Genomic DNA, 18,768 nt, shown 5'->3' with positions numbered 1-18,768 from the left:
AGACCCCTCATACCGGTAAATATGAGTTCTAGTTTTTGTCCCCTATGGATCGACACCTTCCAATGATTATCCACACACCCCACCTTCAATGTCCAATTAAAACCATGTCCAAACAATTTATTTTCCATTTATTAACCAAGGTCAATATTGGTGGCATCGTCATACCACCCCTTACTTGCAAGTAATATCTATAGCAAAACTATTTAGGTTAAAGGGACCTTAGGTGCCCTCCCATATACCATATTAAATCCACTTGGGAGACTTCTATGTTATCCACAAGCATAACCATTTAACCTTTTCAAACTATTTAAACTATGTATAAATCCTTTATCCAATTTAAAACATGCAAGAGTTCCATTAAAAGAAGTTAATGCAATGAACATATCTTTATAAGCATTTTATCAAACCCTTGGGGCAAAATATAACCATAACCAATTCCAAAAACCATTAAACCACTACCATGCAATCCAATTGTCCAAAACCACCATTAATTCATATAAAAGCATAGTTAAAACCATAAACAAGCATTTAATATCAAAGCTCCCAAAAAATAGTTGAAATCCATGATGATGAAATAGTAAAACTATCAAATCAATCATATAAACCATGACTTTAGTTGAAATTACAATGAGGGAAGAGAATTATGCCTTATACCAAAGAATAAATCGAAAGAAATCACCAAGACAAGGCCCGAAATAATCTGTAAGATGAAACCCTAGCCTTCTTTCCCCAAAAGCTCTTGAGAGAATTATGGAGTGTTTGGAATAATTCTAACTGTTAATGAATAGAATAATAGGGTAAATAACCTCCTAAGTATATCAGAAGTCATGGGTCCTAGTTAGGGTAAGTAGGGAAATGTCTAGAATACCCCCACTTAAATCCCTTAAAAACCCATCACAAGGATATGACTGACCCATATGAGTCATACCCTCCTACACGATTGGTATCCATCACTCGTATCCAAGCCTCAATCGTTGGATCAAACACTATCCAGTATACAACTCATCCAACAAAGTTGTAACCACATCATACGATCCGTACATATAACCTATATCCCTAGCAGAATAAAAATACCAGGAGGATCAGACAATGTCCACTATATCAGTCCCTAATACGACTCGTACCAATCCCCTTTGACTTATAACCTTAAGTCGTACCCATTCTAGTGACCAAAACCATCCCACCAACTAATACTGGTCAGTATACGATATGACCATACCACTCGTACCCCAGCTTACGGCTCGTACCCATGAGTCGTATTTGGTCCAAAGAACGGATTTCCAAGAAATTTTCTAAGGGTGAAAACCCAAGATGTTTCAGTCTCCCCCACTATGAACATTTATCCCCGAATGACGGACAAGGTAGGGGAAACCACACACAAAAGTCATTTGCATTACCAAACATCCCTTCAACAAAGTTTGAAAACAAAAAGGCAAAGATATTAATCTTTTCTTTAACAAACTCAGAAAATTAAGATGTGTTCAGGACACATACCTTCCGCTCGAATCTCAGGAGCAGAAAACAAATGTGGATACTTGGTTTTCATGTCCTCTTCTACTTCCCAAGTAGCTTCTTCCACCTTATGGTTGCGGCACAGAACCTAAACTGAAGCAACATCCTTGGTCCGCAACCAATGAACTTGCCTATCTAATATCTCAACCAAGACCTATTTATAAGATAGAGAATCCGAAATACCCAATCATTCCAAAGGAACAATCGAAGAAGGATCACTACGACACTTCCTCAATATAGAAACATGAAAGACCGTATGAACCAAACTCAAACTAGATGGAAACTCTAACGCATAAGCAACATTGCTAACTCTCCGTAAAATCACAAAAGGACAAATGAACTGAGGACTGAGTTTCTCCTTTTTTGATAACTACACCACTCTTTTCATGGGAGACACCTTGCGAAACACCCTATCCCCAAACTCAAAATCCAAGTCTCTATGCCTAACAGCCGCATAGGACTTTTGGTGACTTTGGGCAACTTTAAGCCTATCCCAAATCACCTTGACCATCTCCATCACCCAATAAACTAAATTCTGACCAATTATGTTTGTTTCTCCAAGATCAAACCAAACAATAGGATATCTACTCCTCCTACTATACAACACCTAGAAAGGAGCCATACCAATACTAGAATGATAGCTATGTTATTAGAAAACTCCACAAAAGTTGGATGCTCAACCCAATTGCTGCCATAGTCAATCATACAGGCCTAAAGCATATCTTCCAATATCTAAATAGTTCTCTCCGCTTGCCCATTGGACTGAGGATGAAAAGCAGTACTCAGACTAACCTTGGTCCAGAACCTTTTCTGAAAGGACCGCCTGAAATGAAACGTAAACTATGTACCACGATTAGAGATAATCTAAATAGGTACCCTATGTAGCTTAACAATATCCTAAAGATACAACCATACATAATCCTCTACCAAAAAGGTAGTCCTCCATGGCAAATAAAATTATAGACTTGGTTATCCTATCCACGATGACCCAAATTGAATCATACTGATTCCGAAACCGAGGAAGACCGATAACAAAGTTCATATTCATCACTTCCCACTTTTATTCGAGAAAATTAATTTCTTGATACAACCCTCCTGTCCTCATGTGCTCAACCTTAACCTATTGATACACCATACACTTGGCCACAAAATTAGCCACATCTCTCTTCATGCCATCAACCAATAGATCTCCTTGAGATCATGATACATCTTAGTCGAGCTGGGATGAACAACATAGTGCAACACATGTACCTCAACCAAAACCCTTTGCCGTAACCCATCGATATCAAGAACACACAACCTCTCTTAGTACCATAAATTACCATCATCACTGATCTCAAACACCACTATCTTTAGCTCACCAACATCACCCTTATTTTTAATCAAGATAGGATCTAGCACTTGCTTCTCTTTAATTTTTGCACCAAAAGATGATCACACAATTTCTTGCACCATCATACCACCATCCATAGAGTCTAAGAGATAAACTCCATGATTTAGCCAAGCAATGAATATCCTTTACCATTTCCCACTTGCCTTTCTCCACATGAGCCAAACTCCCCATAGATAACCTGCTAAGAGCATCAACAACCATATTAGCCTTACTTGGGTGGTAGTGATGACTCATATCATAATTCTTTAGAAGATGAAGCCACCCCTTCTACATGAGATTAAGCTTTTTCTGAATGAACACGTACTAAACACTTGTGATCAGAAAAGATATCCACATAAACACCATATAAATAATGCCACCATATTTTTAAAAGAAACACAACCGCCAATAATTCCAAATCACGAGTAGGATAATTCCTCTCATATACTTTTAATTTCCTGGAAGCATAGGCAATTACCTTTCCATGCTGCATTAAAACAAAATGAAGCCCTACCCGAGATGCATCATAATAAACCACAATCCCATCATTGCCTTCCAGCAAGGTCAGGATTGGAGCCAAAGTTAGATTATCCTTCAACTTCTCAAAACTCCCTTCACAAGCATCCGACTAAGAAAACTTAACCTTATTCTGAGTCAACTTAGTCAAAGAAGCTGCTATTGAAGAAAAGCTTTCCATGAACTGCCTATAATACCCGACTAAACTCAAGAAGCTCCAACTATCAAATAGATTCGTGGGCCTAGGCTACCTCTTCACCTCAAAAACCTTATGCGGATCCATCATGATCCCTTTACAAGAAATAATATGGCCCAAGAAAGTCACAGCGTTCAACCAAAACTCACACTTAGAGAACTTAGCATACAACTATTGTTCCTTTAAGGTTTGCAACTCTACATGGAGGTGATTAGCATAATCCACCTTACTTTTCAAATAAACAAGAATATCATCAATAAGCACAATGATGAAACGATCCAAATACTGCCTAAACACCTTTTTCATCAAGTCCATAAATACTGTCGGAGCATTGGTCAACCCAAATAACTTTACCAAGAACTCAAAATACCCACACCGAGTATGTAAAGCCATCTTAGAGATATCCACCTCCCTAATACTAAGATAATAATACCCATACTGAAGATCCATCTTAGAGAAAAACTTGGCACTCTCTAACTAGTTACACAAATCATCTATTTGAGGAAGAGAATACTTGTTCTTGACCATCACCTTGTTCAAATGCCTGTAGTAAATACACATCCTAAGGGAACAATCCTTATTTCATATCAACAACACTGGTGCAACCCTTGGTAAAACATTAAGACTAATAAACCCATTATTCATAAGATTCTTAAGTTGCTCCTTGAGTTCCCTTAACTCAGCCAGAGATATACTATATAGAGGAATAAAAATTGAAAGAGTATCCAGAAGAAAATAAATACCAAACTCTATTTCCCTATCTAGAAGAATACGAGGACGATCATCCAAAACTACCTCTAGAAACTTATTAACCAGCGAGATCAAAGACATAAAAGCACTTTTTGAGTTAGAATCTTTATCCTGGACCAAGTGATAAAGACAACCCTTCGAGATTAACCTCCGAGCTCTAAGATAAGAAACAAGCCTCCCCTAAGGAGATAAGGAACTACCTTCCCATTTTATAGTCGGTTAACTAGGAAACTTAAAGATAACCCTATGGGTCTGACAATCCACAGATGTATAATAAGAATGCAACCAATCTATACGTAGAATTAAACCAAAATCTACCATATCTAACTAAAAAAGATCCTCCAAGGTCTGGCTGCTACCAACAGATTCCTATAGACTCTCTTAGCGATAATCGAGACACCTACTGGGTAGAAATTAAAAAAAGATTCAAGATAACTTCCGAATCAAAACCAAAAGACACAGTCATAGATGGAGTCACATAAAAAAGAGTGAACTAAGGATCAAGTAAACAATATATGTCATGAGAGAAAAGTTATAACGTACCAATACTGACATTAGGTGATGCCTCATATTCATGTTAGGACACTAAAGCATACAACCTATTCTGACCAACACTAGAACCAGGAGCAATAACAGAAGAAGATTCCACCCCATAAGGTGTAGGAGATGAAAATAAAGCAATAAGAATCTTATTTTCCCCCATAGCAACCTTATTGACCAGAAAAATCCTGAATCGATGGCCTACCTGGCCACACTTGAAGCACTTGTTGCTTCCTACATTGAAATAACCATGATGAGGACGACTACAAAATCATTAAGGAAGACATAAAAAAACTGACTAACCTCTACACTCTTGAGATAGGGCAACCTGTGCCCGAGAATTATCACCACCTTGATGACGCTTGTCTCTCAACTAATAAGGAGCACTCACAAAAAAGGAGCTCGAACATCCCCATTTTTTTTCTTCCACTTACCACTATCCCTACCATCCTAAAATTGAGCTTCTCCCTAATCAGAAAAACTGCTCCTCTTTTCTTGCCTATCTTCAAACTCCTCCTGCTTTTTTTCTCATCCTAAACCTACTGTATACGAATAGTCAACCTCAAGATGTCCATATCTTTAATCAGCAAGGCATTCTTGCTCTCTAAAATCAAATCTCATTTTAACCTAGAAGCAAACTTCCTCATTCTCTACCTTATATCATCCACCAAATTAGGAGAATACCTTAATAGCTGATGGAGCTTCAAAGCATATTAATTTATAGATATCTTCCCCTACTTAAGGTTCACAAACTCCTCTATCTTTGCTTCCCTCAACTCTTGAGGAAAGAATCGATCCAAGAAGGAATTAAAAAAGGCCTCCCATAACCCTTCCTCTTCCATATCACCTCTATCCCATTCCTACTCCTCATGCCATTGATAAGTAATATCCTTGAGCTGCTAAGCTACAAAGTTATCCCCCTCTATATTATTATCCTCCATTACCCAAAAGATCTTTTCCATCTCATCCAAGAATCCCTATGGATCCTCCTCCAACTTCACCCCAATAAAAGTTGAAGGACCTATCTTCATAAAATGACCAACCCTTATGGACTAAGTAGACAAAGCACTAGTTGTACCCCGCTTAGCCTGAGCAGAAACCAATTAGGAAATGACATGAATAGATTGACAAAATTCTGTATTTATCATGTTACCCTGAGGGACCTAAGGAGAACTAGCAAAAATATGAGAAACTCTAGTAGCATTAAGAGTAATACCATAAGATCAAAGATGCACTCTAGATATAGTAAATACCCCTTCAACGTTATCTCCAAATGAGACAGTAGAATTTTCTTGTGTTCTAGATCTTGGAAGCATGATACTTAAGATGAACAAACAAGGATTAGAGGAGATTCTAGGATTACAAATTTAAGATTGAAGACAGAATACCAAGAAAGTAAAACATTCATAAATGTCTTACAGCCTCTCTCTTATAAGTATGGCGTACTTCACACCCCTAAAAGAAACTCTACTCAATATGAATTTATAGACGTCCAAGTTGACCATGAACCTAGGCTCTAATACTAACTTGACATAACTCGACCTCAAGCCTTGTCAGAATGGGCATTCTAAGTCCAACTAGGACTAGGGATAGCCTCATATTATCCAACCCCACCACCTATATCAAACCTTAAATGGGCTGAATTTTTAACATATAATAAGATAGCATTATTGTTATCATTAAGATGCTGGGATAGGGTCACAACCATTACTGATCCAATCGAGTCCAACCGTACTGCACCAACCTCCCAACCATACCAAACCAAACCATAGATCATAAACCAAAAGGCATACCAAACATAATATAAAAATCAATCCCAAAATAAAATATGATGGAACAGTTAGAAATTATGTCCGATGATGCTATCCACAATATCAATACCAATACTAAGGCTGACACCATTATCGATCTCGCCCATACCAACTGCCAGAAATATCACAAAGCCTCTATCAAAAAGAATAAACAAATTTGGTTCAGACATACCCCCAACCATGGACAAGACCAACATCCAAAATAAAAGAAAAGTGCCTAAATAAATCTATAACATGAAAAAATGCCTTTTGAAAGGATGGAAGCTCACCATTTCAGTTCAAATATTGATACCAAATTCGTGAGCTAAACAAGAAGAGTTAATGGTCGGTTCCTGCATAGCATGGGTATACAACCTCTAGTAGACGGGGTAAGCGATTGATTGCTAGCATAAATCCCAGGATAAGGATAAAATAAAGTCAATTATAAAACCAAATAAAACCATCCATAATGTATACAACCATATATTTATAAGTGTCAGGAAAGGGAACTAGGTTTAGCATGCATTTAAAAACTTTTCCTGGGCTATGTATCTTTGTCGTCCTAACCACCCACATGCCATATGGTTTTAGCTCGCGCTTCTGAAAGGGCCCCAATGCGTGAAGCCACGCAAACAGGGTATATCCCATGGGATGACTAGAATATCCCCAATATAAAATGTGACACATGCACATGGTCATCAAGACCTCTCCTACCGACAAATACAAGTTTTTAGTTTTTGTCCCACTGGGACTGCCACCTTCTATGGCTTAGATACATACCTTGCTATAAATACCCAATTAAAATCATGTCTAAAGAATCCATTTAACATTTATTAACTAAGGATAATATTGTTGGTATCGTCTACCACCCTTTACTAGTAAGTAATATCCATATCCAAACCCATTAGGTTAAGGAGACCTTAGATGCCCTTCTATATACCATATTAAGTCAACTTAAGAGACTTCCATGTTCTCCACAAGCATAACCATTAAGCCTTTAGCCTTTTCAAACCATTTAAATAATTCATAAATCCTTTATCCAGTTTAAAATTGCAAGGTTTCCATTAAAATAAGTGAATGCAATAAACATACCTTTATAAGCATTTTATCAAATATCTTGGGGAAAAAGTTTAACCATAACCAATTCCAAAGATAATTAAACCATTACCATGCAATCTAATTATCTAAAACCACTATTATGCATATAAAAGCACAATTAAAACCATAGGAAACCATAACCAAGCATTTAATATCAAAACCCTAAATAATAATTGAAAATCATAATCATGAAATAGTAAAACCATAAAATCAATCATATAAAAAATGCCTTTAGTTTAAATTATGATGATGGAAGAGAATTATGCCTTATACCAAAGAATTAATGGAAAGAAATCACTAAGACAAGCCCTAAAGCAATTCGTAAGATGAAACCCTAGCCTTCTTGCCCTAAAATCTCTTGAGAGAATTATGGAATGTTTTGGAATATATTCTAAGTATTAATAAATAGAATAATAGGGTAAATAACCTTCTTTGTGTATTAGAAATCATAGGTCCTAGTTAGGGTAAGTAGGGAAATGTCTAGAATACTTTTACTTAAATCCCTTAAAAACCCATCATAGGGATACGACTGATCCATACGAGTTTTACCATCCTATACGATCAGTGTCCATCACTCATATCTAAGCTTCAAACCTTGGATAAAAAACTATCCAGTATACAACTCATCCAACCAAGTCGTAACCACAGCATATGATCCGTACCCACAACCCATACACTGCCCACCATACGAGTCCTTGATAAGAGTTGTAACAATCCTCGATAAATCATACCCTTAAATTGTACCCATTCAAGTGACCAAAACAATCCTACCAACGAACACTGGTCAGCATAAAATAGGACCATACCACTTTTACCCCAGCATATGGCTCATACCCATGAGTTGTATTGTGTTTAGAGAATGGATTTACAAAAAATTTTCTAAGGGTCAAAACCCAAAATGTTTCAATTTAGGCACTCGAGTTGATCTTAGCATAATATTTCACCCCCAGATTGACTATTAGTCAGTACTGACTATTTAGGTTTTGGAGGATATGCTCTGCACTTGTGTGATAGAATTTGGAGGCCAGTGGGAGTAACATACAACCTTGGTTAAGTTTTTGTTTAATAATAGCTCTCTTAGAGGATTTATATGGTAGGTTTTATCGCACTTTAGTTGGTTGGTTTAATATTTCTACGATCAAACCTCGAGGTATGAACTAACTTTGTGAGTCTTTGGATAGTGTTTAGGTCATTTAGGATAGAATTTTAGAGACTCAAAGTAGGAAAAAATACTATGCAGATCACAGACTTTGTGCCCTAAGGTTCAGTGTTAGTGATCATGCCTTTCTTCATGTGTCACCCATAAAGGGTGCGTTGAGGTTTAGAAAGAGGGACAATCTTATCCCTAGGTATATTAAACCTTTTGAGATCCTTTAAAATATTAGTGATGTGGCTTATTAGTTGTCTTTGACCTTAAATTTATCAACTATTTATTGAGTTTTTCATGTTTCCATAATTCGACGTTATATTCTAGATGACTCTTACAAAATTCATTGGGATTCAGTCTAGCTTGATGAGTGGTTGGCTTTTGTTGAAAAGCCTATCTCTATTCTAGCCAGGGATGTCAGATGGTTGCATTCTAAGGTTATTCCTGTGGTGCAGGTCCAGTGGCGACTTCTTTCTATAGATGAGTCAACTAGAGACATTAAGTCTGATATGTGTAGTAGTTATCCCAACTTTTTGCTTATTCAGGTATTTCTATTTCCTTTAGTTAAAGGAAGAACTAGATTCTTAGTGGTGGATGACGTAATAACTTGATTTTTGGTGTTTTATGTGAAGTATGCCATTTTGTGTGATTTGACCTTTTACCCATCCCTGTGGTTACATTTTGGTATTTTTGGGTATGGGGATATTTGGTGCGATTCCTAATGTATGTCAGTGTGAAATATGTGAAATTATGGGTTTTAATGGCTTGAAAAGCCTTATAGTTGACTTCAATCAACAATTATTGATCTGTGTATTGGATGGAAAAACGAAGTACGCCAACAAGTCTGGAACATCAATTTTAGGTTGGTAACGTGGTTGGTTTGGTCTTATGGCTTTTATATCTCATTTTGATCCTTGGTTTGAAAAGTTAAAATTGGGTTTCAGGGATCAACTTTATGAAATAGATGCATTTTCAAAAATCTGATATCGCCATTGAGTATAGAGCATCGTATTTAATAGGGTAGCATAATCTATTTTCATTCTTGAGATTTTGGATGAATCCCGAAGGTTTCATCCAACTGGTGCACAACTACTGGTGTGACTACTAAAGTGGCCCTTTAGGTGCTTTAGCGGAGGGCGCTTTAGCAGCCCTTTGGCTCTAAAGTAGCCCTGGCTGCCTAGCAGGTACTACTACAGTAGTAACTTTTATACTTAAGTTCCTACTGCTTAAGTGGCCCATGTTCCACTTTAGCAGACTGTCACTTAGCATGGGTACCGCTTTAGCAACCCATGGTCCGTATTAGCAGCACCTGATACATTTAAATACCTCTTTTCGCGATTCCTTCACCTTTTTTTTAGAGCCTGGAGTTTTAATTTTTCAGCTATTTCTTCTATTTTTAAGCTTGGGTAAGCTCCAAATTCCTATTTCAATTACTTTTCTTTGATTTATCATCTAAACTTCGCTAAAAGTTGGATTCTAAAGGAGAAATTTTGGGATTTTAGCCCGGGAGGCCTAAAATAGTACAACAACAACAACAACCCAGTGTATTCCCACCTAGTGGGATCTGGGGGGGGGGTAAGATGTACGTAGTCCATACCTCTACCTCTAAAGAAGTAGAAAGGCTGTTTCTGATAGACCCCTGGCTCAAGGCACGAGATACCACACAAACACATAGTAAAGCACAGAAGCAGATTACATAACATAAATACGGTACCCATAAGTAATATAAAATAGAGGAAAGCAGAGGAAAGCACACAGATTCGTAATAAAACATGGAACACGAAACACAAAATCATAACAGGAATAAAACCCCCACCAAGTAATTCCCTACACTAGAGACCCAAATTGGCCTTAGTCCTCTGCCCTAATTCGCATCCTCCAGACCTTCCTATCTAGGGTCATGTCCTCGGTGAGCTGTAACTGCTCCATGTCCCGCCTAATTACCTCACCCCAGTACTTCTTCGGCCTACCCCTACCCCGCCTAAAACCATCCAATGCTAGCCTCTCATACCTACGGACCGGGGCGTCCATGCCCCTCCTCTTCACGTGTTCGAACCATCTCAATCGGGCTTCCCGCATCTTGCACTCCACTGAAGTCACACCAACCTTCTCCCGGATAGTCTCATTTCGAACTCTATCCCCTCTAGTCAGCCCACACATCCAGCGCAACATCCGCATTTCTGCCACCTTCATTTTTTGGATGTGGGAGTTCTTAACTGGCCAACACTCCGCTCCATACAACAAGGCCGGACGGACTACCACCCTGTAGAATTTTCCTTTAAGCTTGGGCGGCACTTTTTTATCACACAACACCCCTGACGCAAGCTTCAACTTCATTCATCCCGCCCCAATATGGTGCGAGACATCCTCGTCAATCTCACCGTTACTCTGGATCACGGACCCAAGATACTTGAAATTATCCCTCTTACATACCTCCTGTGCTTCCAGCTTCACTACTACCTCATTCTCTCACCTCACGTCATTAAACTTGCATTCCACATACTCTGTCTTGCTTCTGCTCACCCTGAACCCTTTAGACTTAAGAGTTTGCCTCCACACCTCTAATTTGTCATTTACACCCCCTCGAGTCTCATCTATCAGAACTACATCGTCTGCAAAAAGCATACACCATGGCACCTCCCCTTGAATACGTCGCGTCAACACATCCATCACTAACGCAAACAAAAAGGGACTAAGAGTAGATACCTGATGCAATCCTATCAGGATAGTGAAATGCTCTGAGTCTCCTCCCGCCGTCCTCACCTGGGTTTTCGCCCCATCATACATATCCTTAATTGCTCTGATATATGCCAGTGGTACTCCACTCACCTCCAAGCATCTCCAAAGCACCTCCCTGGGGACTTTGTCGTAAGCCTTCTCCAGGTCGATAAACACCAATAAATAGTATTTCTTCAATTTAAACACCAATTTCAAAATGTTTCCACTTGAATTTTCTTTTATGAGATTCTTTAATCATGCAAAATATATTCTAGATAAAAATTCTGGTTTATCCCATTTTGAGGGTCTGTTTTAACCCCGATTCAAAAGTGTTCAATATGGGTATCAATGACTTTCTTTTAATGAGTAGATTCTATATTTTTATGTTTTAGTTGATTCCGAGGAAGTAGGTGAGATAAAAGTTCTATGAAATACGCTTAATCATTCTGGTTTCAAAATTTGAGGTAGGTTATGCTGAACTTTCTTCAGACTTGATTGGGTAGTTAATAATAATGTAAAATCATGTTATGGGAATGGGGTATCATAGAAAATATGTTAGGTGTTTTATATGCCCGTGTGGGGACCTATGTGGATAATATTCAATGGTTTTGAAATATTATTCGCTATGTGTGACCATGTAAGGTCTTATATCATATTGTTGGCCTAGTAATGATATATGTATATTTGGTCACACTTTATTTGGAAAAAGTCTAGATTTTGGTATCAATGATATTTTCTTGCATGTTTCACCTAATAGTTTTCTGGATTATGTTAGATCGTTGATGGTTGGGTGATTTGAGAGGATTTTTGGCTCACATGGTTGGTATATTTGTTGGATATTTGATATTATCATTTTGGTTGATTATGATGATTAAATCCTCATATCATATTCATTCATGAAATATTTGTACCACCATGAAAATACTAGAAATACTGGAAATAGAAAATATGACATCTTAAAAACCTTCCACCAATGTATGTTCCAGAGAGGAGATATGGATGTTGGTATTGGAAATTTGTTGTATGTGAGTTGACAAACCCTCCATGGGTCCTACATTGGGAAGCTTTAGCTCGGTAGGTGTATACAGAGGTTGTGTGACAACCTAGTGCATTGCATGATCATCATCATCTTTATTTATCTTTATATATTGTGCTTATGTTGTGATTGTATTTCTATCTTTGATGTACCTATGTATTTTTTATTCTTTCCTCTATATGTATTTATTTTATATGTATATATTATAACTGTTAGTGGAGACGGTGTAGGATACCATTTGGAAAATTTCTAATTGCCGATGACGTGGCCATAGTTTGTGTTTATATGCTTTATTTTCTTCTTTACTCAGTCGGCCTATGATACCTACTGAGTATAAGTGGATAGTACCCATCCCTACTGTATCCTTTCGGTACATATGCAGGTATGATGTTCCCCACGGATAGTGGATTCAGATGATATTTGGAGCCTATTTGAGGTAGCGGTTGATCTATGCATCCGGAGTTGACTTCTTCCTCTTTCTTATCTAGACAATGTCTCACTTGTATTCATATACTGAGTTTTGCTCCTATTTGGATATCTTATATATTTTTTACCTCAAGTTGTACTAGTTAGTTCTTACACTGTGACACTAGGTTTTGGAATTTGGTTAGTATCTTGATTATATTTTTGCCTTTGACATATGTATACATATATGTGGTTTGACTCCGTTCTAGGTGTATTGCCTTGGTTTTGGTGTTGATTTCTCATTTTATATCAGTTTAGGTGATATGCTTGCTTGTCAAGGATTGCCAAGACAAGTACTATCATGACCCATATTGTCTATATTTAAGACGGGTCAAAAATGCATTTAAAAAATAAGTTAAAAAATGAATGGATAAAACTACAATTTTGTTTTTAAAATACATTATCTTAGGTTAGAGGATTCTGTAGTTTGAAATTCACACAAAAATGGGTTAAAAAGAGGTTCAAAATAAAGAAAAAATATTTTTAAACTTAACCGGTAAAAATCACAAAAAAACTCAATTCAAAATCATGATTAAAAGGTGTTTTCGAAGATGTAATTATCACGAACCGATTACTCAAGACATGATGGCGCATAATTTATCCCACCAGGAGGCAAGCCAAACCATAGACCGAAATGATAGGTAATGGGCTAATGGGCAGAAACTAGAAAAAAATCACAAATAATGATAACAATAGTAATAATAAGCTAAAAACAGAGAGGAAACATATAAAGTATATCAAAACGAATGAAGAAAAAGAACTAAAATATACAAATGAATCCCTCCCAAGAGCTAATAAGGTCGTTACTAGATCCACTACTGAGAGATACCTAGAGTACTACTTGAAAAAATTCAAGATATACACAATATATACAAGTAGTCTCGAGTACAAAAGACTAAGCTGGAACAAATAGAAGAGGATCGGCCTCGGACGACAACAAGCTCACCTTGCTTTGAATCAGTACTTGGAAGTAGGAATCACGTTAATGTCGGCTTATAGTACTCAGATATGCAAAATAAGAAAGATGCAGCAATGTAGTATGAGTATTAAAGCAACAGGTACTCTGTAGGTACCATCGATCGACTGAGCTCAATACAGGAAAAGTATAACTAAAATGTGAGGGTGTAATCTAAGTTAATAGTAAATAGGAACTGGAAGGCAAAAAACTATTAAGCAACACAAATGCAATATCAGAATAAGTAAAAGCAATATAGAAATATAATTAACGCAGTAATAAAAGGAAAACCAAACATAACCTAACTGGGAAAGCCTATTAGGCACACTAAAGAAGACAATTTACTCAATTGTGCCCCCATAAACCAGTAGGACATACAAGAAGTAAATTAAAGAAAATTGTAATTAATTCATAATTAAATCAACCCCATGAAACAATAGTATCCATCCAGATGTGCACTGGGCTTGAATCGGCACCAATGAGTAACGAGAGGACAGACGTCGAGCTTGAAGTGGTAGTAGTGGTTAATAATGAGAGGCCACATCTCAGATTTGAACCAACAATAGTGGGTAATAACATAGGACATGTATATGATATACAACAGAACTCATAATCAGATGCCGGACTCAAACTGAAACTCAGAGGAATCACAACTATCAAAACAATAGTAATTAATACCATAACTCCCAAATCATCATAACTAGATACCGAACTCGAGCCAGAACTAGTAGTAACCATACCCAACTATAAAATTAAAGCCCAAATGATACCATAACCAATGGAAAAGTGGTACCAAAATTTACAATCAATGATAGAAATAAAGTATATGTTGAAACTAAATCAAAACTAAAAATATATTTAAATAACTATTCGTATATCTTAATTTAAAAGGAACAAATTCAAGGTTCCCCAAATGAATTCCATGCCCTAAAGTTATAGATGCTATATTATACTCTAACATAAGATATCAAATTTACTAGAACAGGGTCCTAACCGGATAAATAAGGCATGCCATATTTATCAAATGGTACACAAACTACAAGTACTTATCCCAAACTAGCATAATAGTACACAATTACCATAAATAAGCTCGATCGAAAGGTAGGTTAAGTCTAGCCTACCTGGATGCCAATAAAAAAAAATGTCTCTTTTAGAAGCCTCTAATAGTGCCCTACCAGAACCGGAGCTTGAATAGCTTGATGTATTTATTTATTTTTTGAAACAAAAGAACAAGAACTCCAAGATATGAGCTTGTACAACTCACGTTTTGTAGATTCATTTGTTTGTTCACCATTCATAATAATGGAAATTATGTATTAATTCTTACACACACACACACATATATATATACACACAACATTAATAATGCTTAGCCAAATAAGACAAACGGAACCTACTAACTTATATTAATTAGTGGTGGCCACTATATAATCATGATAAGTGGCAAATTAATAAGAAGTATTTTGATCACTTTCTCCACCATATCCACGTGGAAGTGATAAGGTGACACAAGCCTTTTCTCTCTGATATATTCATACTCGGGTATTGCATAGGTTCATGGTAAAATAAATATAATATTTCGAATATATCATAATTAATAGAAAATTATTATTAATAAAACTTATATTATATAATAGTAATATTTTAACATATCTAGGTTTACTATCGCCGCTTAAAATATTAATAGACTATAAAGTTATTATAAAGTAATATAGATATATTATAACTTAAAGAATTTTATCAATATAAAAAATATTGTAGAAGGGTAATAAATTATATTTCTACCAAATGCCAATTCAGGTTAAATATGCATAATATATTTTGTATCACTAAAATTCTTAAATGAACCTCCTGAAAATCGAATTGTTCATCCTATCAAGTTATAAATAACTTGGGGTAGTTATAGGAAATCTCTACACACCCAAAATACATGAAAATAAGGAAAAAAACTGTGAGGGTCATTACAACATCCACTACTAAAAGGACTTTCGTTTGTAAAAGTAAAGTATAAGGAAATAACTGAAGGATCAAATAGGTAGGGATACTAGGCCCACATATCACATTCAGTCTCCTAGGTATCCTTATCAGTTGGACAGTGATGTCACAAAACCTTAACTATTAGAATTTCCCTAAAATGTAACCATTTGACATCTCTAGCCAAAATGGAAACTAGCTCGTCTAGAAATGCCAACCTTCCATCCAAATAAATCATGTCCCACCAAAGAACATGCGACTTATCTGGAATATAATGTTGTAACATAGATACATGGAACATTAAGTGAATGGCTAAGAAGACAGCAGGCAATGCCAACACATAATCTACCACCCAAACTATCTTTAGAATCTCAAGGGATTGAATATACGTAGAGCTAAGTTTGCCCCTCTTTTTAAACCTCATCACGTCCTTCATTGGAGATACTCCAAGGAAGACTGATGCATGGGAAATTTATCACTTATTAACACCTAAATTTTTGCATACTATGATGATTAAACGGTGTTAATGAGATAAAATTTTCATTTGAATGAACTAATTATCATATTTTATAGGTACATAGGTGATGGGAAGAAAAAATAGTGAATTAAGCTTAAAAGAGATCAAGAAGGGAAGAAGTATTACAAAAAGCTAAAAAATCAAGACCTGAGATCTACCTCATTTACTGTGATCAAGGCCAGGTCAACTCACGGTGATCATGATAGGTCTAATGCAATTGAGGGAGTCACCATCGCAGTCATAAATTGGCAATCTTGAGGGCACAGTATTTCCCCAAGGGCAAACTGGTCATTTCACACAATCGAATCCAATACTTCAAAAGGCAAAAACCCTTTCACTTTTGAATCATCTTCCAACTACCTTTGAAGAATATAGAGTGAAAACATCGAATTAATGTGAGAAGTACAATTATATTAAATCTTCTAAGAAAGTTATTTTTAGTTGTAATTGGAGTTTGGAATTCTAGGAATACTCTTGCTTTACTTTCAATTGAGAAAATGGATGTCAATTTGGGTAATTCTCTTTTTCCTATTTTCATGAGTAGCTAAATATTCAACTTGGGATTGTGTTTGAGTAGAGACTAAATGTGTGTAGGTTTTTATAGTTAGTCTAAAATATTAGTTGATGATGGTGGGTTTCACAAATACTTGATTGCTAAGTTGGGATTAGTGGGTGAAAATCCCAATGTCCCTAAATTGCACATCATCCTTGAAATAAGGAAATGGGTGAATAGCATTTGTGAACAATAATTAAATATTTTCTTATTCCTTTGCATTGTCTTAGAAATAAGGATGGATTGTGAATTTGCAGTGTCTTAGGTATTTTCCTTAAAATAAGGGTCCATGAGTGATATTTTTGGTGTTTGGTTAAAAAAATAGAATCAAATCCCTAACCTAGCCTATCCATATAGTCATTAACTAGAATTTTCATTTGATTATCAAGAACCCATGCACTATTTCCCCCTAAGAGAACATAATACTAAAACTATTCTCCTATTGGAATCTTATCCACATTTGTTTCTCTTAATTGCTAGTTTGAGTAGATTTTGTTAAAATAACTTTCCAAACTATACCCCCCAAATTTAAATTTATGTCTTTCATTACGTTTACATATCAGGTATATCTTTAGTACCTTTCAACACCCATAGGATTTTAATACTAGTTACACTCCTTATAGATTCGACCCTAACTAAAGTTGGGTTAATATTTTTGACAACGATCGCCTGGCCCATAAGTCATGGAGTAAGTTGAGCATGATCAAAATAGTGTTGTTGTCGGGGAATGAAACTTAGGTTTTTCTTGTGTGGTGTTGATAGTGTCTTTGGGTTCACCGATGGTGTCTTATTGCACTTTTGTTGTTGTTTTTTATGTTCGATTAGGTAATTATTATCTATTACAAATAACCATGAGTCAAGATAGGATCACCCATGACCCATCATATAAACATATTGAAGTTATGGATTATCTTAGTGATGAGGATCATGCTAGTCCTATCCGTATTCACCCTAATGAGGGAAATGAAAAATTTTATGTTACAAGTTTCACGATCCACTTGCTTCATATTAAGGGTTTGTTTGGGGGTCAACTACATGAAGATTCCAACCTGTATTTGAGGAATTTTGGGGAAATAAGCTCACCATTTAATGTTTCTTCTATCTCACAAGAATCAATATGGTTGAGCCTCTTCCCATTCTCTATAATGGGTAAGGCAGTGTTGTGGTTGAAGTCTCTTCCCTTCGAGTCCATCACATAGTGAGGAAAACTTACTAATGCTTTCTTAGATAGTTATGTTCCACTATAAAAGGTGTTGTAATTGGATAATAAAATCACAAATTTTTATCAACACAATAGAGAGCTTTTGTATGAAGCATGGGGGAGATTTAAGGAAAAGCTTATAAAATGTCCAAACAACAAGGTACCAGAGAAGATTCTCCTCCAAATATTCTATAGGGTGTTGGACCAAGTCAATAAAGACATAGTGGATAATGTATCCGAAGGATCCCTTATTAAATTGCCTTATGGAGTTACATCAAGTGTAATAGACCAAGTAGCAGTCTAGCTTGGGTTGGCACATAAAGGATGCCAAGGTGGCCATAGGGTCTCCCTCCTCATCCTTTGCGTGTCAATATCAAAGTAATAAAAAAGGAGAAAAGAGATTCAAATTTTATGAAAGTGATGTCACC

General features: G+C 36.3%; 1 non-coding gene across 1 annotated transcript; it reads right to left on the bottom strand.

Moving 5' to 3' along the window:
* Window positions 1–18,395: 18,395 nt before the first annotated feature.
* Window positions 18,396–18,499, bottom strand: LOC124888249. Its single transcript, XR_007046380.1, has one exon. It is a non-coding gene; the product is annotated as a small nucleolar RNA R71 (small nucleolar RNA).
* Between the last annotated feature and the right edge of the window lie 269 nt (window positions 18,500–18,768).

Source organism: Capsicum annuum, chromosome 10, assembly GCF_002878395.1.
Source record: "Capsicum annuum cultivar UCD-10X-F1 chromosome 10, UCD10Xv1.1, whole genome shotgun sequence".
NCBI lineage: Eukaryota > Viridiplantae > Streptophyta > Magnoliopsida > Solanales > Solanaceae > Capsicum > Capsicum annuum.
Note: the sequence above shows the minus strand (reverse complement) of the source record. Positions and strands in the feature narration are given on the sequence as shown.